Genomic DNA, 26,534 nt, shown 5'->3' on the forward strand with positions numbered 1-26,534 from the left:
TACCCACATTTGAAGAACTTGCCGAATCAGAGCTACAATCTTAATGAAGTTCAAGTCATTCTTGGACAAGACTGCTATGACATCCATCACCCATTAGAGTTTAAGAGGTCCGATGACAAGGCTGCACCGTGGGCAGTGAAATCGAAAATAGAATGGGCCTTAAGTGGTCCCCTACCAGCAAAACAGGCAGCAACCCTTGCTACTACAGCAACCTCAGTGTCAGAGGACAAACTAGCAAGCCAGTTGAGTAAGTGGTGGGACATCGAATCCTACGCCTCCAACTGCGATGTCACAGGCCAGTCAAAAGACGAACAACGCGCAATCAAGACGTTGGAACAAACAACGCGATTCACGGGTGAAAGATACGAAGTTGGACTTCTGTGGCGAGAGGACGAAGTGAAGTTGCCGAACAACTTCTACTCTGCAATGGGGCAACTCAAGTCCCTAGAACGACGCCTACAGAAGGATGATACGTTACGACAACGCTATCAGGAAACAATTGACACCGATGTCAAAGCTGGTTACGTTCGCAAAGTCGATCAAACTGAACTGAACGAAACCAGAGACGAACTGCAATGGTATTTGCCACATCACCCCGTCATCAACCCGCATAAACCGGAGAAAGTCAGAAGAGTTTGCAATGCGGCAGCCCAGTATCAAGGTGTGGCACTCAACGACAAACTTCTATCTGAACCAGACCTTCTACAGAGTCTGGTCGGAATAATTTTTCGATTCCGAGAACATCAAATAGCGCTATCAGCCGACATAGAAGCGATGTTTCTTCAAATTGGTGTCCCAAGCGCTGACAGCCGATGCCTACGTTTTCTCTGGAGAGACAATCCAGAACAGAGAATAGAAGTTTACGAGTATACACGACACGTTTTTGGGGCGAAGAGCTCGCCAACTTGTGCAAACTACGCTTTGCATCAAGTGGCGAAAGATAACGCGAACAACGACGAAAATCTCGTCAGAACGGTTCAACGCAACTTCTACATGGACGACTTCCTTAAGTCAGTCAGTACCCCCCAAGAAGCAATCCAAATCTACCAGAAAGTCAGAGACGTACTCAGCAAAGGTGGATTCAAACTGACGAAATGGATAGCAAGTGACGAAGAGGTCAAGTCACAGATCCCAGAGACAGACAGATCAACGAAAGTTGTGAAAACTTTCGAAGCTGAACCTCAATCATCATCAAGACTTGGACTAAACTGGAATGTGGAAACAGATAGTCTCATTGTCTGTCGTGGAACTGAGCAAGAGGTTCCAGCAAAAATAACTCGATACGAATGCGGTTTCTGCTCAAAAGCATTTGGGCAGCAATGGGACAAGCATGGGACAAAGAATTGTCAGCAGAACACTCAAAACTGTTCAGTGATTGGTGTTCTGAATTGATAGAAATAAGGACGATGTCAATAAATCGACTTTATTTCGAAAACGGATGTACAAACTTGAGACTCCACATCTTCACAGATGCATCAGAAGAAGCGATGTGCATAGTGGCATACCTGCAAGATGAAGCAACGTTAAAACTAACCTATGTAATTGGAAAATGCCGTGTAGCACCTATCAGACACACGACGATTCCGAAGTTAGAACTTCAAGCCGCCGTTTACGGAGTTCGTCTAAAGAGACAGATACTGAGAGAACATGACGTGAAAATCGACAAAGTCTATCATTGGACTGATTCATCAACGGTGTTACAGTGGCTACAATCAGCTCACAAGAAGCAACAAGTGTTTGTTGCAAACAGAGCAGCTGAAATACTGGAGAGCTCTTCCATGGATCAATGGAGACATGTCAAAGGCATCGAGAACCCTGCGGACATCGGCACTAGAGGAATGTCTATCGAAGGCCTCAAGGAATCCGTGTGGTTAAACGGGCCGGCATGGCTCCACACAGATGAAGAAAAATGGCCAAAGCCGTGGTGCCAAGCGAACAAAATTGAAGCTGAGCAAGCTACAAGTACTGTAGCCGCAGAAACTAAACTACATCAACCATTTGTTTGGGACCGATACAGCAGCTTCAATAGAATCAGAAACTTTATTGCCTACTGCATGAGGTTCAAGACGAAGCAGAAGGGACTTCTCAAAGCTGAGGAGATCCATGGAGCAGAACAAATTCTGTTGCGATTTGTTCAAGCCGAAAGCTTCCCGAATGTTTCGAAGTCGATAACAAACAGCAAGGAAATCTCAAAAACATTGAACATCGCCAAATTGTCACCCTTCATAGAGGAAGATGGAACAATTCGAGTGAAAGGTCGACTGAAGCATTCAAACCTCGATTACAATGCAAAACATCCAATACTGTTGACAGCAAAGCATCCAGTAGTACAACTTCTGTTGGAGAGAGCTCATCGTGACAACCTACACGAAGGCACAGAATACGTGAGAAACATGCTCCAACAAGAATACTGGATCATTGGAATACGAAATGCGTTACGAAAAATCAAGTCCAGATGCATCAAATGCAGACACAGGAACGCCAACCCAATCCACCCACCGATGGCGGACCTACCACGAGAACGACTTGATGAACATGTTTTCCCATTCACCCATACCGGAGTCGACTACTTCGGACCCATAGAAGTGAAGTTCCTACGACGTACATTGAAGAGATGGTGCTGCCTCTTCACTTGTCTGACAACCAGAGCAGTACACATCGAAGTTGCACAGTCATTGGACACCGAGTCATGTCTAGCGGCAGTGACAAGATTCATCGCACGACGTGGCTACCCAAGTACCATCATCAGCGACAACGGCACGAACTTCGTTGGAGCAGCCAAGGAACTCAAAGCATTCATGGACGAATGGGACAAAGCTAAGATTGAAAGTGACTTAGCTCAGAAAAAGATAGTTTGGAAATTCAACCCTCCTGGAGCGCCACACTTTGGTGGAATCTGGGAAAGACTGGTTCAAAGTTGCAAGAAAGTGATGATTGCAATCTTGGACAACCGAAGCCTCACAGACGAGGTACTCAGTGCAACGAGGTGTCTTGTGGAGCAAACTCTCAACGCAAGACCCCTGACAGCAGTAAGTGACGATCCAGAGGATTTGACAGCTCTTACACCCAATCACTTCCTGCTAGGACGAGAAAACGCAAGTGCACCATTTATGCCATCCAGTGAACGCTACCATGATCTCAGAAAATCATTCAAAACGGCTCAAGCATATGCGGACATGATCTGGAAGAGATGGACTCGTGAATATCTTCCACAATGGAATCAGAGGTCAAAGTGGTCAAAGGAACATGTGAGAAACCTGAAAGAAGGAGAACTTGTTTGGATGGTAGACGAGTCAGTGAAACGATGTGAGTACAAGATGGGACGAGTCATCCAAGTCTTCAAAGGCAACGATGGAGTCGTACGATCAGCGAGAGTCAAGATGGCACATGGCGAATTTAACAGGCCGGTGGTGAAATTGGCGCCAGTCTTCTACGATGGTGTTTCCGAGATCGAAAACAGGGCCGGCGATGTTGGCGCCACTAGTGAACAGAAGCATGAGCCATCAGACCAACAGAAATGAAATCAAAACTCAGAAACTTGAAATTTTGCCAAAACTCAAAAAAGGTCAAAACTGAAAATTTTTACAAGTTGGGACCGAAAATTTGTCCAACCCCCCGATTTTGGGAAGGGAAAACCTGAGCAACCCAAGGTTTTAGCACACGGTTAGGCTAACCCCTAAGCTATCCATGGACCCAACGAACATCCTTGCATCATACCTACAAGTGATGCTATCAGCACTTATATGGTGCAAAAAGTGCATTTTTGGATATTTTGTCATTTATTTTTAATTTTGCTAAATTGTTAATTCTATGATCCCTTAAGTGTTTATTAAAGGTCATTTGTCATGCATTTGAGGCATTTAGAGTTACGTATGTATCATCAGTGCTTATGTCAACAAAAGCAAATAGTGCGGTAATTTGACATTTACTATGTAAACATTGACTTAAATCACTTTATTCGATTAACCAATCAGAGATCAGTGACAATGATGTTATAAATAATATTTAGCGGATTATTTACTTTAACCCAATTGTCTGAATAGTGTAACCATATTGTATTTAGAACCATTAGAAACTGTCATAAGGAGCAGTTGGCTCTCAGATTGACTATAATTTGATTCTTCATCAACTTTAGTCTTTTGCGCTAAGTTTTGCTAGATCTTAAGATCTCGAGCGTTATAAGTTAGTTGAGCTTTCTTAACAAGAAGTTAGCAAGAGTACTAGCTTTGGGCTGAAGCCTTACAAACTTCAGCACGAGATTGGATATAGATTATCACCAAGGATTTTCTTAACTTCAATCACAAAAAATTAAAGTTACAGTCCTTTATTACAACTGAGCGACTAATAGTTACTACGCGAGTGTTAGTCGATAGCAACCGAGTGAAGAACCAGGCCGGCGTAAAACTCGAGAACCAGGCCGCGAAGTTGGGTTCCGCTGAGATTCTTGAGCAGCCGCAACACTTATTTTGTCATATTTCACAACAATAAATCTTTCATCAAAACAAAACTGTTTTCAACTGACATCTGAAAACTCCGTGAGTAAAAAACCTTTTTAACCTTAATGAAGGCAGTAAAATAAATCAATAAGCGAAACATGCATTTTAGGCGAAACTCGTACAGATTAGCATAAAACTCATATAAACTACCACAAATCTTCAAACCACTTTCAAAACGACCCTGAAATCAATAGAATGTCAAACATAACCGCCAGATTGCCGGAGAAAAGCCACCGTTGATTCCCATAACCACGATTGTGATTGAAAGAGAAAAAAAACAAAAAAAAATATTTTGTACACAAACAATTTTAAAGTGCAAACTAATTTGATGTCACTTTGGAGCTAAACATACTCCTGTTTCGTAGTGAGACGACACATGGGCTAGTATCAATGCCAATATGCAGTAGAGATGGTAACTAAGAACAGTGTTTGAGTAACGGGCATCTAAAATTGGGCTTTTGGGTTTATCATGTTTCCATTTCTTTTTTCGTTTTTTCATACTGACTATTCTTTTTGAATTGCTTTGCTGAGCAACTTCTGTAAAAAACCTCTGCCGCAGAATGAGACAAGATAAAACTAGACTAGAGACGTCAAGAAGATATCACGCAAAATGTTGAACAAGCTGTGAACTAAAGTAAAGCGAAAAGTTTTATTCGACGAAGTTAAAAAAACATTATAGCGTTATAATAGCCGATTGAAAAGCTGAGGCGGTTATTAATCAAATCTCTAATTTAAAAAAATTAGAAAAAAACACTTGAAACACTCCACTCTTTGTTCAACACCCAAACCGCTCAAGAATTTTTGACGGGTTTCATTTCCTGTTTCAACATTAACTCCAATAAAATTAAGCCACCGTTGATTCGCTCGACGCACATCTGGTTTGAAACGTGAAAAAAAGAAGAGAGCGATTAATTCAGCTTCTAAACTGAACGCTATTGAGCTTAATAATAATGCCAACTAGTATTCCCTCCAATGACCTTTGATAACCTATTGTCCTATGGATTAACTACAGGGCTTTTGGTTTATCCCGTCTCTTTTGATTTTGCTGTTCCGTAATCAATAGATTGCGTGACTCAATGAGTAGAAGAACATAAAATGTATTCAGCTGAAACAGAAAGAGGTAAACATAGCTGGCAGATTGCCAGAAAATAACCGCAACAGCTTCGTAGATCTGCAGTCTCAAAAAAAAACAGTAAAAAAGACAGACCAAAAAAAATTCGTCATTTCATTGAAAGCTGATATGTAATATTTTGATTTAAAATCTGTATAAGTTATTGCTGCCTCTATTAGCTGCTCTCAAATAACCTTCATTTAGAGTGACACACACCCAATTGACCTTATCTCTTTGAAATAAAGTAAATAAAAGTCAATTTCAAAGTGAGGAAGTCATTTTTGAGAGTGAGGTAAGTCAAGTGTGACCAAAAATTTAATAATGCCAATGAACAAAAAAACTCGCTCCACTAAAAGCGAAAAATGACGTCACTAACGCACTTCAGTTGAAATTGCATGGACAAGTCCTGACGTACAATTCAAAGAATTTTCATTGACTAAACAGTAAAACTAGACCTAAAATGGACAATTAGTGAATTGAGAAAACCATTTTAAAAAAAATCAGATAAAAAAATAAAAAAAACAGAAAATGATTGTCACAATGCCGCATGTGAACAAAAAAACTAATAACGAGAAATGAAAATTTAATTTGAATTGCTTTGTGCTGCGACGTCATTGTGCTGCGAACAAAAAGTGGCTGCGACGTCATAGTGTCTTAACAAAAATCATGACGACGAAATAAAAAACATAGCCGGAAGAATTCCGGAAACGACCCGAAGAGTCGTCTTCATGAAAGAATTACCTTTCAAATAAACTCTATAATAAAATGACTACAAATAACAACAAAAATTCTGTCAAAAAATGAAGAAAAAAACCAACTAAACTAAAAATTACATTCCTCCTGCATATAAAACAAACCAATTCTTTTTACGCAGTTGAAAACATCAAAGTACGCGAGCATCAGAAATCAAGCCATATTAGGCTCCCAAAATTTATATTGATAAGAAAAAGTTGAATACTGCAAGAAAATGGCAAAAGTTGTTACAAAATTTTTCAATTTTCGTAATTTCAATCGAAACACTTTATTACAATATAAAACAGAAATCAATTGGTAAGTAAACAAACTTTGTCGCTTTAACTGTAAACAATAGTTGTTGCTTTATATCAGAATGAACGCAGTAAAACTAAACAACGACCAAAAAAATAAATCAAATCGAAATTAATCATGAAAAAAACTAGAGACAGAACAACATTCAGACGCAAAAAATTCGTATTTTACCAAAACCAAGTCCTAAGAATATTCGTAAAACAGTTCTTCATAATTTGTAAAAGTGAATATAGCAAAATCTCAGTAATATATTACATTGAATAAAATCAACTGCAAAAAAAACTTCAAAGGAAAATGACAAAAATATTAGTTGGAATCAAAGAAAACGACAAATTAGTTCAAATCAATTATTTTCAGCTTTAAATAACTCATCAACTAGAATTCATAGGAAAATGGTCGAAGGTAACATGCTAGAATAGGGAGAACACATACATTATGATAAAGATTACATTCCTCGTGCATTTAAAAATAATTCGCAATTTCTCAAAAATCAAAACAAAATCGGACAACCTAATTAAAATTCAAAATGAAAAAGATTGTAAATATGGTTTTGTTTGTTAATAAGCAATCAAGGTTTAAAAATACTACATAGCCATCCTCCTGTCTCAGTAAGAAGTGAAAAGAGCGCAATTGCAAAACAGTAGAACAATTGGCAAAAAAAATGGTAAAAATTTTCAGTGATTTTTAAAGATTTGTGGCCAAAAACAATTCAATTAGCATCAAAACGAAGCCAAAACTAACGATGGAGCACAAAAAGAATTTTAATGGCTAATAAACTCAAAATACAAACAAAAAAATTGAAAAATTTGACAAAAACCGCAAAAATTGGATTAGTATGTGTACAATTTTATAAAACAAAAACACCTCACGTCCAAAAGAGGAATCCAAATCAGGAATTATCAAAAAGACGTTGACATATGTACTACTTTGGTAAAATAAAGTCCGCATTAAAAGCCAAAAATGGAGCAATTAATGAAAAAAAAAACAAAAATTGACAAAAAAGGGTCAATTTTGCACTTTCGCATTATCAAGATCACGAAAACATTGTGGCATCGATTTCAGATGGTTTCATTTTCAAGCGGTATCGATCGAAATTTACTTCTACAAGAAACCAAGTTACAATTAAAAAAAAATTGGGCCATATGGACGAAAAAACGGCTAAAAACTGTCATCTATATGCGAAAATCTCTCAAAAACTCTTTTCAAAGTCGAAAAGTCATTCACTGAACGTAGCGCATGAACAAAAAACTTCTTTCGCTCACAGAAAATATGTTCACATGGCAATTTTACTCGATTTCGCTTTTAGGTCAAAACGCCACCTGAACAAATACTACTTCCTGTAAAAAAAAGACCGAGAGAAAACCAATACTCCTCTTCGAGTCGTAAAAAAACCAAAAGAAGGTCAATAATAGCCCAGACTATCGCTGTGCTTCTATTAAAAAGATGTGATAAGAGGTAACGCGAATTTAGAAAAACAGCAGGACGACCTACATAGAAGTCCTGACTCACAGTTCAAAGATTTTTATTGACTAAAGAAAAGGCTAGATATAGGTTTGACCTTGAAAAGATTGTGAATCGAAAAAACACTCGCTTTTCGCTCGACTTCCTGTTTCGGCATGACCAAAATCATCACTTTAATTTAACTTCAAATATCATGAAAACCGTGCCAACAGATCTTATAAAAAGACATCGTCACAATACAATTCAATTTCTTCTGAATTGTAAAGAAGGAGAACACTCTAGATACTAGCCGTTGAGAGCCTGACTGCGACTTTTAAAAAGACTATTCTCGAACACTCCTTTTCAAGTCGTAAAAAGACAGCGCCCTAATAAAATTCAAATTATTTAAATTAAAAAACGTAAATAATGGCCTCATATTTCGCTTGGCGGCTATCTTTAAATTGTTTTTAGGGCAGAGATCTTTTGGTCACAAATAAATATTAGTTTAATGCAAGCTATCTTTTCCTACCCAAGAGAACACCAAAAGGCAACGTGGTGCTTTGTCGCGTGGTGTCTTTTCCAACTGACAATTTGTGTCTTTTTGAAGATAAAAATCACACTAGGTCACGTTCAAAGCATCGATTTGTGGCAAGTATTCAGCATCCTGAGTTCAAAAGCATTCACTCCAACCAAATCGACTACTATTCCTGCAGAGCTACTTTTCAAATTTATCAACGTAAAAAAAGGAGAACGCCTAAATAATAGCCGTGGAGAGTCTGACTGCACTTATTCAAAAGACACTTCTCTTCCTCTTAGAGTCTTAAAAAGACAGTGCCCTAATGAAATTCAAATACTTTTAATTGTAAAAACTTCGACTTGAAAACAGGAATTGAAAACTTACTGTTGTCAACTTCGACTCAATCCACTTCATTTCAGCGTGCTGATCCCTCAATCCTGCTGCTCTATGATTTCTCTGATGGTCAGAGCTCACAGCAACTTGAATAGGAGCACTGCACTTCTGACACAAATGCAGATTGCGGTCATCAGTTGATGACGTCACACTGTGATGACTGCTCATTTGTTCCTCAGACTTCTGTTTGAGTTCTGCCAATTCTGCCCTCATTTTTACACAGTCGCTTTCCAGCTGTTTCATTTCCTCCGTCAGCCGACCGATCAAGTTGAACAATTGCATCACCAGAACACTATTGAAGCTGTAACACAAAGCATACCCCAGTGATTCTGGATTTTGGATCGTCCACGATCTGGCAAGAAATTCTTAACATGTAACATCAGGTTTTTGTATGATCAGATCTGATAAGAAGATGCATTTCAATGCAGAGATCTCAATCGGATATTTTTGTAAGAAATTAGTCATAACTCCCGTATTACTCGGTAAGTTATACCTTTTCTGCTACAACCTTTGCCTTTGCTTTTGTGACCCCAAATATCTCCTCACTAGAACGTGGTCACTCCATATGATCAGGTCCACGGAATCATATTTAGACAACAAATATTGAAGATTTTTTTTAGCTGTTTCTACTTTCCCAGCAGAGTAGAACAAAAGTGGGTCGTCTTTACCCCCTAACAATTACATTACCAACCTATGACGATTCCCTCTTAATGAAAACATTAAAGAACCAATATACCCATTATAGTTGTGAAGAGTGAACTGTAAGCAGAAAAATTAGACTTCAAGCAGAAAAATAACCCGATTTAGATTCTATTTCCCCTTCATCGTGTGAAATTATTTTCTTTTCATGCCTTTAATCAAATGCATTACTAACTCATCGTCTTTGTGTGTTGACAGAACATCATCACTCCCTCCTGTCTCTTCTAATCTGAACTCATCAGAACTAGAGGCTGGCAAATCCATCTGCAATTCCACCTCTGGTTCCGTCTCTTCTTCATCACTTGTTCCAAAAACATCTTCAGAGGAAAAATCATCTCCCTGCAAAAAAAACAAACACTTTTTTAAAATTGAAAGCTTTGAAGAGATAATTTTAATTATATCATTTGTTACTGTTCCCATATCATAAAAAATTTAAAATACTTTAATTGTGTTTAAACTCTTTTTGAGAGTTGTATTTATTTCAGAAATACAAATATTAATGAAAAGTTGCCTTGGTATGCAAGACTTAGGCCGAAGAGCATAAACAACAGGTCTGTTGTTTATGCTCTTCGGCCTAAGTCTTGCATAACAAGGCAACTTTTCATTTATATTTGTATTTCTGAAAGTCGCAACCAAGGTAGCAAATCAAGCTCTATAAATACATCATAATTCGCGCCATTGGCACACAAGTTATGGTCAAAAACGGGAAATGCCTTACTATAAATAATATTGAAAGTGAACGTCAACCACTTCCGACTTCTTCAATAAAATCAACATATAAAAAGCTTCAACGGAAATAGGTTGGGGGAATGAAAAATCATGAAATGAAAGGGTTTGGAGTGCGAAAGTGTAGGTGAGGGAGGAAAATGAGGGTGTGGGGGGAGATAAAATATAAAGGAACTTGGTTCCTTTACACTCCCGGCAACAAAAGCAAGCATTTGATATGAAAATGTAAACACAATAAAGCAAAAAAGTTTTCACTCCGATATTGAGTTTTGTGTGTGTGTGTGTGAGTGTTTCGATGAACTTGTTTCAGTGATCCTCCGGCGCACCTGACAATTGTGGGAACACACAGCTTAGGGTTACTGCTTGTCTTTGTACCATTCCTGTAGCCGTCTGGATGTCGAAGCTCCTGGCTATTCCGTCTGAACCTCTGTGTGCTCTCATAATCCTCCCGAGAGGCCAGATGCCTCTGGGTGTGAAGTCCTTGAGTACCCACACAATGTCACCTTCATCCAGCTCCTCATTTGATTTTTGCCACTTCACTCTTTTGTTGAGCTCAGGAACATATTCCTTCAGCAACCTATTCCAGTAGTGATCAAGAAGCGTCCGCGTCAACTTGAAGTCCTTAGTGGAGAACCACTGGTTGCTGTTCACAAGAGGTTTCAGACACATGTGAGGTCTGCGAAGGAGGAAGTGATTCGGAGTAAGGGGTCCCTCATCTGAGATGCTGCAGCCCACATGAGTTAATGATCTGGAGTTCAAAATTGCCTCCTCCTCTACCACAACTGTCTGGAAAACTGAGAGTGTTAATTTCCGACTGCCCAGCACTATTAGCAGACTCCTCTTCGCGGTCTGTATCATCCTCTCCCAGACTCCTCCGAAGTGTGGTGCCAATGGAGGGTTGAAAGTCCACTGAATTTTCTCTTGAGCCAATTGCAGTCTGATGTACTCATTGTCTGGCTTGTAGCTTCTCTGGAACTTTAACTTTATTGCTTGGTTGGCTCCAATGAAGTTTTTGCCATTGTCACTCACAATGAGGTCAAGGTATCCACGTCATGAGACAAATCTGCGGATTGTCATGAGAAGACAATCAGTTGATAGGTTATGGCATACTTCTAGGTGGACAGCTCTGGTGACCAGGCATGTAAACAAGCAGACGTACTGCATCTGGGTGCCCTCTCTCTTGTCCTCAATGTAGAAAGGTCCAAACATGTCCATTCCTGTGTTGACGAAAGGGTACTGCTTGTTTGCATCTGGAAATCTGAATTCAGGAAGATCGGTCTCACATTGTCCGCCCTCCATCGTCTGCAAATGAAACAGTATTTCCCCAGACTTCGCAGCACTTTTCTCAATCCAATCATCAAGAAAGTCTGTTGCAGGCGAGCCTTCACATGTTCCACGCCCTGATGGCCATAGTCATGGTGCGCCTTTTCAATCAACAACCTTGCAATTTTTCTCCTGCTATGGAGAACAAGCGGATGTTTCGCGCTGTAGGTTAGAGGTGCCTTGTTGAGTCTTCCTCCTACCCTCAAGAGTCCGTCTTCATCTAGAAAAGGTGTGAAGGGCATCAGCTTGTCTCCTTTCTCAAGATTGTCTCCCTTCAACAGTGCAGAAATTGTTCCTGAGAACAACTCGTTTTGGGACATTTTGATGAGGTAGTTCCTTGCCCTGTTCTCATCTGATGCAAAAATGTTAGTGTTGGATGTCTCAGGTGCTTCGTTTTGTCTTCTAGTCACTTTTGCCCTGAAGCGTCTTATCGCCTGGAACACCATTCTAGTAGAGTTGAGCAGTCGACTCCATGTTGAAAATTTTTCAACCTCAATGACCGGCGTCTGAAGTTGTGTCGCTTGAGTAGCGCATACGTGGGGATCACTGTCGTCGGCAAAATTCCAGGAGTCTTTAGGTTTGCTCAGAAAGTCCGGTGGTTGAAGCCACAGCTTTGGTATGTCTGATGGGGTGAGGCCTCGTGTGCCGTGGTCAGCGGGATTCATCTTTCCAAGGGATGTGTCTCCAATTGTCGGGGTTGGAATTCTCCTGAGTTTTGGTCAATCTGTTGGCAATGTACATCTTCTGTCTCTGCTTGGATTGGATCCAACCAAGTGTAGCGGTTCTGTCTATCCAAAAGTGTTTTGAACTTATGGTAGTTGTCATCTCGCTCTCACAGCACCCAGCTAGCTCTGCTCCAATTGTTGCTGCTTCCAATTCCAGTTTTGGAATGCTCAGCTGCTTGATCGGTGCCACTTTTGTTTTACTGATCACATATCGGGATGTGGAAGATCCCTCGGCGTTGGTTGTCCTCACATAAACTATGGCAGCAATTGCACTCATTGAGGCATCAGTGAACGTGTGAAGTTGATGGGTTCCATTGGTGCTGGGAATCAAGCATCTAGGAAGTTCGATTAATGTCATGCTCTCGAACTCATCCATCCACTCCTGTAGTTCCTGTTGGTAGCATTCTGACACACGTTGATCCCAATTTCTTCCCTCTTTAATGATTCTTTGGAGAATGCATCTAATTCTGATGGCAAAGGGTGAAATCAGTCCAACTGGATCGAACAGAGAAGCTGCCATTGAAAGCACCTTTCTTTGAGTCATCTGTTGTCCTGTGTGGAGAAGCTTCGGTTTTGCAAACATCAACTTGTCAGTTTTGGGGTCGCATGTATGACCAAGGATTCTTTGGGCTTTCATTTCCGCCTTGTCTTCCTCCAGTATGTTTCCTAATGCGGGTGGTCTGTTGCTCAAGAACTTCGTCAGATTGAATCCTCCTGTATGTAAAAGTTTTTATCTCCTCTGCACTTCTGCGGGCCTGCTCTTCAGAAGGGTAGGTTTGCATGAAATCATCCATGTAGAACTGCTGCATGATTGATGTGTAGGCCTCTGGATGTTCTTGTTTGTGGTCATTTGCACACTTCTGTAGAACAAAAATTGCACAAGAAGGTGAGCATGTGGCTCCAAAAATGAGTCGATTGTATTTGAAGATAAAACGTAGATAGTCCAGAGAAAACGGAGATAGTCCTGGTCTTTTGGTTGGATGCCAATCTGCATGAACATTGCCTCGATGTCCGCTGTGATTGCCACTGAGTACTGTCTGAAGCGGAGAAGAAGGTCATGCAGGTTGTAGAGTAGATCCGGCCCTGTCAGCAATGCATCATTGAGTGAGATTCCCTTATATTTCGAAGCAGCGTTTGTGACTCTGCGGATTTTGTCTGGTTTCTGTTTGTTGATCATTGGGTGATGGTGAAGGTACCAGAGAGAGTGTCTGCAACTGGGGTCTGCAGTTGTGATGTAGTTTTTTAAAATCTTTTTGATTGTTTCCTCATAGCGGTTTCTCAAGTTTGTGTCCCTCTCCAACCTCTGCTGCAGAGCGTGCCACTGAACTTTGGCCATGAAGTAGTTGTTAGGTAGTCTGATGTCCATGGAAGTCCAATCTGGTATCTGTCACCAATGTGTCTTATGGTATCAATGAGGATGGACACCGCCTCCTTGTCATCTGAAGACTGTCCCTTTGAAGAACACTGATTGAAGTTCACTCCTTCAATTGTCCAGAAGTGTTGGAGAAGATCTTCATCTGGATCGTCTTGTCGCCTCTCGATATGATTGAAAAGTGCTATGCTTGTGCTGTTTGATTGTCCGACCCTCTTTTGTGTGTACTTCTGAGTGATTGGCCCTGTCAGTGTCCAGCCATGCAGAGTGTTGACTCCGTATGGGGTACCAGTGGGTCCCGTTGTGAACTGTCTCGGAACCGTTGCTGTGAATGCATCTGCTCCAATCAGTATTCCGATCCGGTTGCCCTGATTGTTGGAAATCTTATGCTCATGAGGTGAGAATGATCTCTGCAGATCTCATTCAACATTTCAATTTGAACTCTTTGCACCCGAAACTCCTCCATTGCTGTTGCGTACACAGGGATTCTGATCACAGGACAACTGCTGTACAAAGCTCCTATGCCGATCATGACATCTGCTGTTTTGACTAAGTGTTCACCATGAAGAGAAGCTAGTGGTAGGTTTATATCTTTGGGTTGTTGAACTTAAAGCGCATCGGCAACCTTCTGTGTTATTTGGGTGTTGTCACTGCCACTGTCCAGCAGGGCGTAGGTTTCAATGCAAAGATCTCTTTTGAAAAGTGTTACTGGTATTGCCTGCAACTGTATCTGCGGTCTGATCCAAGTTTCCTGCTGATTGCTGCAAGTGTAGTTTTGTTGCGGAGTAGTTGCCTGCTGCTGGGCCACATTGCGCTGATTGTTACTCTGCTGTCTGTTGTTGTTGTTGTTCTGCGTGTTCATCGGCTGAGGGTGAAAACCATTTTTGTTCCAGTTGCCCCTGTGTGAAGTACTGCTGTTAGATCCACCATGTCTGTTTTGATTTCCACTCTGTTGGTTGTAGTTTGAACTCTTCTGCTGCCTTTGGTTTTCCTTGTTAAAACTACGTCCATAGTTTGACTGGTTTTGGTTGGTTTGGGGTCTGAAGATATTTTTTGAGTTTTGGTTCCAGTTCCCATTTGGTTGTGCATATTGTTGCATCTGTCCTATGGAGTGTTGAGTGATGGAAGCCATTGCATCTGTCCACGAGGCACCTTGTTTTTGATTGACAGAGACCCTTTTCATGAGCTCTTAGACAGTTAGGGCAGAGATTGAACCTCCTCACACAACCCTGTCGGTCATACACTGACTTTTCCAATTATTCGGGACATCGACCAAGGTTGTAGTTTTGTGAGCAGAGTTGAAATGACACATCTGGTGCCCCCCTTATAGAAGAATTGTTCACTCTGGTTCTCTGGTTCCGTTGTGGGGAGATGTCCTCGCACGCCTCTGCGTAGGAGTCAATCCAATCAGCAAAGTGGGCAAGGTTAGGTTGCAGCAGGGCTTGGCTTCTTGTGTGTTGATTCCATCTGATTATCATGGTGGCGTTCAGTTTGTCTCTGGCCATTCTCAAGACGGCTGAAGACTTGAGATCAGCTTCAAAGTTGTGAAGCCTGAATGTTTGTACCAGTCTCCTCAAGAAAGATGAAAAGCTCACAAAAGTGTTTTGTTCGCCCAGTCTGGGTTTCGGCCAGTTCTCCAATTGATCCAGGTATGCAGCGACAATGTGCTGTGGTTTGCCAAACTTCCTGGTCAGTTCAGTGATGGCTTCATGGTAGTAGTCCCCATTGTAGGAGTATCCACTTATGGAATCTCTTGCCTTATGTGTTACAGTTTTGGAGGTTTGTCATTTTTTGGGCGTCTGAGAGGCCACTGTTGTTGTGAATGGTTGCTTTGAAGATGCTGAACCACTGGTGCCATTTCAAAGGATCACCTGTGAAATTATCGATTGATATCTTGGGCAAACTCATCGTGTTCTGTATCATCAGTGCTTGGTGTTGCATCCAGTCTGGTGGAGACCTCGCGAAACTCGGGAATCCGTTGTATAGGTTGCTGTTATAAGCGTTGTTATTGTGTTCAACAGATCCGGTACAATTGTTCAGTGTTTGTTGATTTTGTGGAGTGTACCTATGGCTCATGGTCGGACCAGCTTGGCTATTGATGTTAAAAGAAACTGGTTGTTGCAAATGCCCTGCTCTATCCTAACTCTCATGTCTGTTCTGTCCTTGAACATGGTTCTCTTCTCTCGATCGAATTGAATTTTGCCAGCCCTCATCTGTTCTCAATGCCCCTGTGAGAAATTCTCTGTTCCTTCCTCTCTTTTCAATGTTCAAAACGGGTTGAGAATTATTAGGGTCTTCTGAGTCGGACGAGTCAGCGTTGTTTGTTTCCCGATTGTTGCGGCTTGCCAGCTGATGTTTCATTGCTATATTGCGTAAAGGGTACTGTTTTTTCAGTAGATTAGGGGAAGGCGCTGCTGACGTGTTAAAAGCAGATTCAGTGTCACTTGCAACCGTTCTGTGTGCTTTTGCTCTCTGATTGCATTTCAGCATGGTTATGTTTCTTTCAGCAGATTCATTAGCAAGTGTTGTCAACTCTTCACTTGTTAGCTGTAGCTTCATGAGTTTACTGCAACTTCTGTCCAACTGTTCTTTCTGAGACCTCAAAAGTTCGAAAGTTGAACGTAGTATGCTTAGACCTTCGTTACTATTGCTTTGTTCCTGGAAGAGGTCTTTTACTGCGTTCCACTCTATCACTTTCAGCTGAAGTTGTTGCTTGAGGCTGTTCTTTGCTGTTGATGATGCTTTGGACTTGTTTGGCATGTTGATTGTGTTAGAAGACTTTTCTTATTTTACAAAGTTTATACTGCACTGTTACTGCACTATGTTTCCTTGTGCCAGCCCTATTCTAGTTTTTGTTATGTTAAACCTATTATTTAAATGAGGCTGTTGCTTACTGTGTTCAGCTAATGCTTTTTCGTTAATGTTTATTTGCTATGTTGGTGCTTGTCGCTATCACTAAGTGATGTTTGATACAGATGTGATGCTAATCAGAAGTTGCATAGAGTTAAACTTTTTCACTAATCAGTGAAATTCTTACAATATTAGATAAATTTGATGTTTGTCTGGTTGCCTATTTGATTTTCGAGCGCGACAGAAGGAACCCTAACCTGTGGTGGCTAACTTTCGACTATTGTGTGTGTCTACTGACACTGGTGGGGGGATAACTTCCCGTTCCTATAAACCTTAAGGTAGCAAGGGCATATCAGGCCTTGCAACTAATCCTAAGTTAATGTGTGTGTTAGTGGTGCTTGAAATTTCACCTAGAGGAGGACCTACTCCTTTCAAAACTAATGCGGAAAGATACTATATTGATCCAACGATAACCAGACGCCTATTAAAATCCAGCCTTTGAAATGAAGACATTCAAATCCGCAAGTAAGACCAGCCCATCTGTCGTGACTAGGCATCCCACGCAAGCATCCTTTTCAGGAGAACTCTCATCTCAGTCTTCACTTCTAGGGCCAGATTAAAAATCAGTTGGATCATTTGTGATTGTGATGTTTTTGATTAAAAAGTGTGAAGTTATCAAAACCAGAGTTTAAAATGTGCTAAGTGTCAAATGTCTAAGTTCCCCCCTATAAAATCAAAAATTCCCCAGTCTGAGTCGAGCAAGTTTCAAAGGTCCTTTTTTGACCCTAGGATACGCCAGAAATGTTTATGCTCTTCGGCCTAAGTCTTGCATACCAAGACAACTTTTCATTAATATTTGTATTTCTGAAAGTCGCAACCATGGTAGCAAATCAAGCTCTATAAATACATCATAATTCGCGCCATTGGCGCACAAGTTATGGTCAAAAACGGGAAATCCCTTACTATAAATAATATTTAAAGTGAACGTCAACCACTTTTGACTTCTTCAATAAAATCAACATATAAAAAGCTTCAACGAAAATAGGTTGGGGGAATGAAAAATCATGAAATGAAAGGGTTTTGGAGTACGAAAGTGTTGGTGGGGGAGGAAAATGAGGATGTGGGGGGAGATAAAATATAAAGGAACTTGGTTCCTTTACACCTGTATTGGGACAAGTGCTCAAAACCATTTCTCGTTTTATATAAAACTTGCCATCTAAAATTTTGGTACCTTTTGAAGTCAACCAATACCTGGGCTGTATCGTGGTGGTATTTTTTCAAGATATCCTCCACTTCGCCTGAAGATGAACAAGAGGAACCATAGTCCAAATTGGTCTCTTGGAAATATTTTGACTCACACATTGTCACCTCTTTTTGTGCAACCCATTCAGCGAATTGATTTTTGTGGTTCTTAAAAGAAACGTCATTCAAGAAATGGACCTGAAAATTCATATCCTGTAATTTGGATCAATTCAACAAAATTGAGCACATCATTATAACTAAATAGATTAATTCAACTATTCGGTCTAGTAATTCAACCTCCAATTTTTTCTATGCAAAAGTTTCTATCATATCTACAATATCTAAGTTTCTATCATATCTACTTTACAACGCACGCAATTGATTACTTTTAAATATTTTTCCATTATAATGAAGAAATTTTTGTCTTAAGCTACCAAATATCAAAAAAAGATTCTCAACTCGATTTATCCAAACCTCCTTTTACACCAAAAAACCTCAATTAGCATTTTTTCTGACCTTAGCGAAAAATCGTCTTGTGGGGACAATCATAGAATCGACATCTTCCAAAAGGGCTTCCTCGCTCCGACCTTCGCACGCATGCTGGGCCACTTTGCAGCCCCAGACTCTGATTGGCGCTCGAGTGACTAAACAATCTTTACGGTTTTGGCGAACTGATGATGAAATCGACCAGTCAGCGACCTCTTTGGAATAAAACTTGGGAATCCTAAATTCAAGGCTGCATTCATTACTCAACGCTCCGATTGTGACATCCTGGCTTCTTATGAACCGTTTTGTAACAGATGATGCTCGCGATGACGATTTTGAACCTCCACTTTGAATGTAGAAATTGCCTGCGCTTTTGAACGGCACGTAAAACTCGTCTGAAATAGTGGACGCCGAGTCCGAATCGAAGATCACAGGATACGGTTTTGGGGACAGCACAGATCTGAAATTGTATCCGCGGGCTCCGTGTTCGAAGATCTCTCGAGGTCCCGCAGCTGCACTTGCAAGATGTGACTTCAACGAAAATTCCCGCTGAAAATTGCTCGGCTGACGAGATATAATTGGAGCCGTTCTTCTGGCGACTATAGGCGTATTTCTTTGTACAACCGGTTTGAAATCCTTAACATTTGAGATGGTCGGATCAATTTGGTCTGGATTCGGTTTGCACTCAATTCGCTTTACTGGTTTGTCGCTGTTTCTTCTTGATATTGATGGCGATCGTTCGACTGTGCTCAAGAGAGAATTGATGCTAGAAGCACTGGTTCCTCCTGTCAAGGAGGTTCTACTCGATCTTAAAGTACTATGAGTACTTGTTACTGGGTTCCCAATCGATCCTTGAGCTCCTCCCGACGGGGTTGCCAGCCGACCTCCTTGAGATTGTTGAGCTGATACGAGTCTGGTTAGTTCATGCAGGTTCGAACTCCGGTTAGGGTTAGAAAAAGTCGACCTCGAGTTCAAAAAAGGCGAAGAGTTAGGATTGTTATATGATGACGTAAGTCTGGAATTGATCGCAGCTGCTGCGAACAGCTGTTTTTGTTCGTAAATTGGTAAAATGTCGGGCGGTGCCATGCATACTGGGGAATTTGAAGCGACCGGAACCCGGATAAAGTCATCCTGAGGTCGCCCAACTTCTCGGACAATCGGTATATCTCGGTTAACTGATGTAAGGGTGAGGTTAGCAGGGTTCGGGGTGCCATTTTGACTTCGCCTTCTGGTTCGAGTTGGCAGCTCCTGGACTAAAGACGATGGCCGTGAACTACTCTGCGACGACATATGGTCCCGTTCAGCGTTTGATCTGATTCGGTGTCGTCGGAGCAAGACCTGAGAAGCCGTCCCCGAATCGTAGTCATAGTTAGTTGAGGACGAGTGGAGATAAGATCTGGTTCTTGAGTCCCGAAGAGCGGCTGCTTCGTTCCAGTGTTGCTCTATGGGAGATACGAAATCTGAAAAGGCAAATTGTCCATTATACCTCAAAGCTTAAAGAACAATCATTTTATGCAAATTTGCCAATAAATTCACTAAAATCGCTCTCTTGATTCAAGTTATTTTCTCTTTTCAAGTATGGGCAGAAGATATGACCTAAAAATTCAGTTTGAAATACTGAAAAAAAATAGTAAACATAACCGACTAACTTCGGGCAAACTGCTGTCAAGCGATCGGTGAGTGGTTGGCGTTCGTAGTAGCCAGCTAAGGTTTATGGATACTAACATTGGGGGGGGAGGAGGCTGAAGTAGGAAGGGCTGGTAGAGGGGGGATATAAATCGCCAGGTGGACGGGGGGTGTTGGGGGTGAGTGGGGAGGGGTGGGCGGGGGAGAGACTGAGGGGGGGTTCAAACTTCTAAGCTTGAGAACCACCCTTCTAACCATGAGTGTCTCCTCAACACAGTTTCGGTGAATCGCATACTTAGAAACTAGTAAGGCTTTCAGAGAGCTGCTCAGCCACTTAAGACCCTCCAGGCTTCATCTGTTCTTCATCCCGTTTTTGAGGACGAGCAGTTTAAAGGGTCAGTCTAACTATTTTCTGCAATTCCAAAAATAACAAACAGCTCGGAAACCTCTTTTGGTGTTTAAATTTTAAAAACAGCTCATGTAGATCGAAATTTATCGCAAACTCTATACGACGAAGTAGTGGCTATCCAGTGTTTCTCGATTTCACAAAAATCCAGTTTTTGGATTCAATTAATCGAAGCAAGCCAATTTTTTGAGGTTTCAAACCATTGAGGTTTCAAACAAGGAGCTGCAAAATGCTGATTATTTTTCTAAAGGAACTTTTGTATTGAAGTGAATGCCAAAAAACTCATTCCGAAATCAAATCCTTAATAACTCTCGCGGTCTTTAGCGTTGAATTTTGGGTTTTTTTAAAAAAAAAATGTACTTAGAAGAAAAAGATTGAGTATCATTTCTATAATTTCTAAAGACCACAGATAAATTGTTTCACTAGAATCTTCACGAAATTTTGATACTTCTCCATCAGCGTCCCAGTTTTTGAGTCAAATCATTTTGAAACTTTTTAAAGTTCTGTCTCTTTATCAGTAGACGCTGCTCGCTACTTTTACGTATTGAGCCTAGCTAATGCATGGTCATTTTTAGCAAATTGTTCACTATACATTCCGTGTCAAGATATGTCAAGCTTATCTTATGCACAATTTACATTAGCTTGTTCTCTCTAAACAAACATTCTAAAAACAAACAGTTGATAATTAATTCGTGATTGCGTGGGTTGAACGATCAAAGTCATCCCAGAAGGTTAATTGATTTGTTCATGATTTGAATTAAAAATTTCCTTTTAACCAAGATTGTTGGAAGATACGTCTAACTGGGAATTTAAATATTGCGATTCGTCATTATTCCGCAAATTGGGACATGATTGAATAACAAAATAAAGTAACCGACTTACCTGGGCAAGCGTCCATAAGTTGACGTCAACTGCCATTTCAGCAGTCCATGCGGTTACCTCTTGTGTTGGTACTAATAAGGGTTAAAAAACTAATCAAAAATAGGGTTATTTTGTGGTTAGTAGCGGGGTGGTCAAATCAGCAAAGGAATGCTTAAGATTCCTGGATCCAAAAATGGCAAAACTGTTCTTAGTTCAACCCATAGCTCAATTTTCTGAAGCGACTTGAATTCAAATGAAATCTAGTTCAAATAGTGAATAAATGTTACAGTGCGCCGTAAGGAGCGATTGTAATTTTAAACACGATTTAGTTTTGAGACGAAGAGGGTTTAAGGCATGATGTTTATTGTGGGTAGTTCTCGAAGTTACTAGTTCAGATTTGCCCAAACTTACAAGGAATTGAAGCCAAGCTTGCCATGAACAGTTTTAAAACACTTACTTTTCCCCAGTAATTCTTATCAGCGCACAAAATTCCAGTTCTGAAGAAATTCGAGACGCACTTTGTTGCGACTGTACTCAGAAAGAAATTTGAGAATGATTCAAATCTAACTCAGTAACTTTTGGAGAAACGTGTTTCCAATCGCTTAAGCTACAATGGCATTCCTTGAATAATAATAACTAGAATTAGGTGGGGTTAGCTAACCAATTTCAGCTGAACTGTCGCTCTAAACTGAAGTTAAAACAGAGTTTAGTGCTTGTCTTTGCCCGGAAAAGAATTCAGGTCACAAGATCTAGAAAATTTATAGAACCGAGAAAGTACTATTGGTAACTTCGCAGGGTGGAAGCTGTATGATTAATAGAGTGCAACTAGCTTTAACCTGTTTCGGTCTTATCTAATTTGGAAATAGGTTCGGTTCTCGTTGACCACTAAAACTCCCAAGAACAATCAAGAGTACCAGACCCAAACTAAATTATAAAATTTGCCCAGACTATTGTTCTAAATTAAACTCTTCACTATCTCTATCCACATTTTGAAATGTGACAAAAAAAGTTTTAAAAAACCACAAAAATTGACCGTTTAAATTTTTATCCCCCCCAACGGGGGACTCTGATTCAAAAAAATCCGTGTATTCTGTTTCGCGTTATTAAGTAAAAAGCACGCGCGCCGGGGGTCGTAAGAGTTGTTTGCCATCTACGCTGAGGGCCGAAAGATAAAAAATCCAAAACATTTTTGCAATAAAAGCTATCGCAGCTCATTCGGCTTCGTAACCCCTATTAAAACTACACTCACGAATTACGCCTGCTGACGCACACGTCTACTGACAGGGAAATCATACTTAAAAGAACAAGTGAAGTCTCCCCAGATTACATAAAATCAATTTACTGAAACCTATAAAAGCAGCAAATTAAGAGACTTGTGCATGAATAATGTGGAAAATAACAGACGCCTCCATGTTCTCCTAGTTAAAACAACTGCTCTTATTTTAGATGCAATTTTGAACGCCTACAAGTTTCCCTCAACCGAGTTCAACTCCCGTAAAACTTCAAAATGACTCCAATTTATATTGCACAGAAACAATCATATGGCGCTTCAAATTTCGCTACAAAACATTGCTGTATAAAACATAACGCACGGTTTGATTTGCCTTGTTTCGATTGTTTAATTTGACCCTGTCTCAAACAAAAATATGTAGAGTCCTCATCACTTGAACGAAGTTGCTCCAACGAACTTGTTTAAGCGAGAGGGTAGCATCTTTACCGGCACAATATCTGAAGGATATTCGAGGTGATAGAGATGAACCATATGCAGACGTTCGTGAAAAAAACAGTGGCACTCAAACGAGATCAAACTTGTCTGATCCTGCTGTCATTCGAGCGAGATGAGTAAGAACTGCCTGAATGAGATTCGTGTCAGACAGCTCAATAAAATTGTATCACTAATATACCGAGAAACGGTTCCCTGCTGTGGGTTCGATATTGATTGTAGTCCAACCGCAATATTCGGAATGAGCACTTGAGCTTCAATTTTTTGCCGGAAATAAGACTGGCAGATTAACAACATTAGTCGTGCTGGCTCATTCAGCTGCGTTTGTCACACTTTCCAATTGATAGCAGTCCTGCCACCTTAACGCAGTTTTTATTCGTTGACTCGTTAAATTGTGCAAGGACAGTCTTTTTCTGGAGTTAGCTATGTCACCTAAAAGCTGCCTAGTTGAAAATATATCAACGCATGAAAAGGGAGGCTCGATAAAGCGCGTGCGCATTAATTGTTCGGCCCACAGTTTAGCTTCTTAGTAAGAAAAACTTGAATCGCCGCGAAGTCTTTGATTTATGTTCCCTTCGAACTTCTTTCGACTTTATGATGCCAATGAGAAGTCAAAGAGGAAAGATGATTTCAGCAACAAGGGAGCAGAAAAGGCAGCAAAAAACGAGCAAATTTAGAGCATACAAAAGTTGCTGCTAGATTGGAGTCACAAAATTTGCATTTGAACCTATTTTGCAGAATTTTTTTTCATAAGGTGGAATTAAATTTCCGTTTTCCCTCGGAATTCCAAAACTCTCTTATTTACTCCATTTTATAAAGTTGGCGGTTAAGGGCAAAGGAGCTTTCTAATACAATATGGGACTAGAAACCGCAAAAAATACTTGGTTGGATGCCAAATTGACCGATTTTTGGACAAAATAGTAAACAACTGGTCCAAAATGATAAAGCAGGTTTGTAAAGGAAAGCATAAGGAACTATGATTACCAGATAATATAAAAAAAATTATGTAATAACACCTAAGCTCAACATATCATAGCAAATGCAAGCAAGGAACATAGCTGGCAGAATGCCAGAAAATAGTCGCAATAGCTTCGTAGATCTGCAATCTCATAAAAAACTAAAACAAAGACAGGCCAAAAAAATTAGTGTTTTCATTGAAGAGATGTTACGTTTTGATTAAAAATCTGTATAAGTTTTTGCTGCCTCTATGAGCTGCTCTCAAATAACCTTCATTTAGAGTGATGCACACCCATTTGACCATATCTCTTTGAATTAAAATAAATGAAAGTCAATTTCAAAGTGAGGAAGTCATTTTTGAGAGTGAGGTAAGTCAAGTGTGACCAAAACTTTAATCACGCGAATGAACAAAACTCGCTCCACTAAGAGCGAAAAATGACGTCACTAACGCACTTCAGTTGAAATTGCATGGACAAGTCCTGACGTACAATTCAAAGAATTTTCATTGACTAAACAGTGAAACTAGACCTAAAATGGACAATTAGTGAATTGAGAAAACCATTTTAAAAAAAATCAGATAAAAAAATAAAAAAAAACAGAAAATCAATGTCACAATGCCGCATGTGAACAAAAAAACTAATAACGAGAAATGAAAATTTAATTCAAACAAAAAACTAGCCCTAGAATGAGCTGTGAATGGATTGGAAAGACCACTTAGAAAAAAATCCGATCCAAAAAATCAAGATAACAGTAAAAATCGGAGTGAACAAAAAACCGCATGTGAACAAAAAACCGCATTGCCGCATGTGAACAAAAAACCACTACCGAGAAACCGAATTTTTGTTCAAACACCGTTTTCTCACTCTACTTTAAAATTAGAGCGAAAAAATTTCACGCTGCAAAACCACTCGCTTTTTAGCTCCCTTTCCTGTTTCGGCGTGACCAAAATCACTACTCCAATTTGACTTCAAAAATCATGAAAATGTGTGAACAGATCTTAAAAAAAGACAGCGCCCCAATACAATTAAAATTCTTTGAATTGTAAAAAACAAAAGAAAGTCAATAATATCCCCAGCTATTGCTGTGCGGCTATTAATAAACAAACCAGCTAATGTTGGAAGAATTGCTCTCGAACGACAGCCGATGCAAGTTAATTCAGGGGCTGTAGCCTAGGTTAATTTTTTATGAGTGCAAAAATAGTCGCCCACGCCGGGATTCAAACCAAGGACCTCCCGATCCCTCACCAGAAGCGCTGCCCACTCGGTTACCAGGCCCTTATCGTTGCTATGTTGCACTCGATTTTATTTTAGCAACAAATTCTACTTCGGAGTGACAGCAATAGAGATCACTCAAAAATTGAGAACAAAAGCGTGAAAAAAACACTTTAGTAAAAGAATGTTCCCGAAGGAAAGCGCAAAAACGGTCACGCGATAATTTTGCATAAAAAAACCAACACGTTTACAATAATTGCTACGACTTCGAAAATCAAAAATTCTTCTAAAAAGGAACTAAAAAATTTAGTTGTTCAAAAACTTTATACCGCAATAGCTCCCCGAAAAATCGCTTGAAAAGTTCCATTAAAAAATTCGACGCTTGACAGGCTTTCTAGTGCCACCACTCACAGATTTCGACCATGAAAATATCGATCACCTAAAATTTAAAATTGTCAGAACACAAAACAGTTGTGTATAGTCCCCCCCCCACACAAAGGCGGGGTCGGAACACTTATAATTTATAGAACTCTATCATTTTAGCCCTCAGACTAAAAATAACTTCACTTTAATTTAAGGCTCAAAACGCTGAGACAACTTGAGGGGATCCAACCCTCGACCTGGCGGTTGAGACCGGTAAATTAACCACTACGCTACGCAGGCTAAGTACTCTAATCACTCACACCGGTTATGTTTTAGCAGCAGACTTAAATAGTGAATGCCCGCAATTCGAATCACTGAAAAAATCGAGCGTGAAAACCTCACTCGACAATAAAAATCGAACGGAAGTTCCAGCAAAAAACGGCCCAGCCAAAATTTTGCATAAAAAAGACACTCGTTTACGATAATCAGTTCAACTTCTTTCGAGAAAAATTAATCAATCTTTCGCGAGTCCACATTTTGCACGAAAATTATTTCTTTGATCAGATGGATAAGAAGGTCAGCAGCGCCACCCCCGAGTCAGATTAGCGCACGAAAACTTTGCCCAAAAACTCTCTCATTTACTCAACTTCGGTGGTTAAAATCGGTGGTTAATGACAAGGTAACTTTCTGGTTAAAAAATTGAACCAAAAATTACTTGATCGGGTGCCAAATTAAGTAACTTCTGGCGTAACGCTAAGTAAAATAGCGAAACGCTGGTCCAAAATGATAAAACTTTACTAACTGTGAAACAACAACGACTCTTCGCCCAATGCTGCTCCTTCGCAACAGTCTACAACTTTCGTGAGATTTGCGTTACAAATCTTTTGCTACCATGAAAAAATGATTCAATTCCAAACCTATATTTATATATCACAATAAACATTATGACTTAGTTTGGTC

General features: G+C 40.2%; 1 protein-coding gene across 1 annotated transcript in view; it reads left to right on the plus strand.

The window, feature by feature from the left end:
- Positions 1-26,534, plus strand: part of LOC142354060 (somatostatin receptor type 3-like) — a 437,349-nt gene that overhangs the window by 331,853 nt on the left and 78,962 nt on the right. The gene's annotated exons all lie outside the window — the stretch shown is intronic.

The sequence above is a fragment of the Convolutriloba macropyga genome, chromosome 15 (assembly GCF_964194025.1).
Source record: "Convolutriloba macropyga chromosome 15, txConMacr16.3, whole genome shotgun sequence".
NCBI classification, from domain to species: domain Eukaryota; kingdom Metazoa; phylum Xenacoelomorpha; order Acoela; family Convolutidae; genus Convolutriloba; species Convolutriloba macropyga.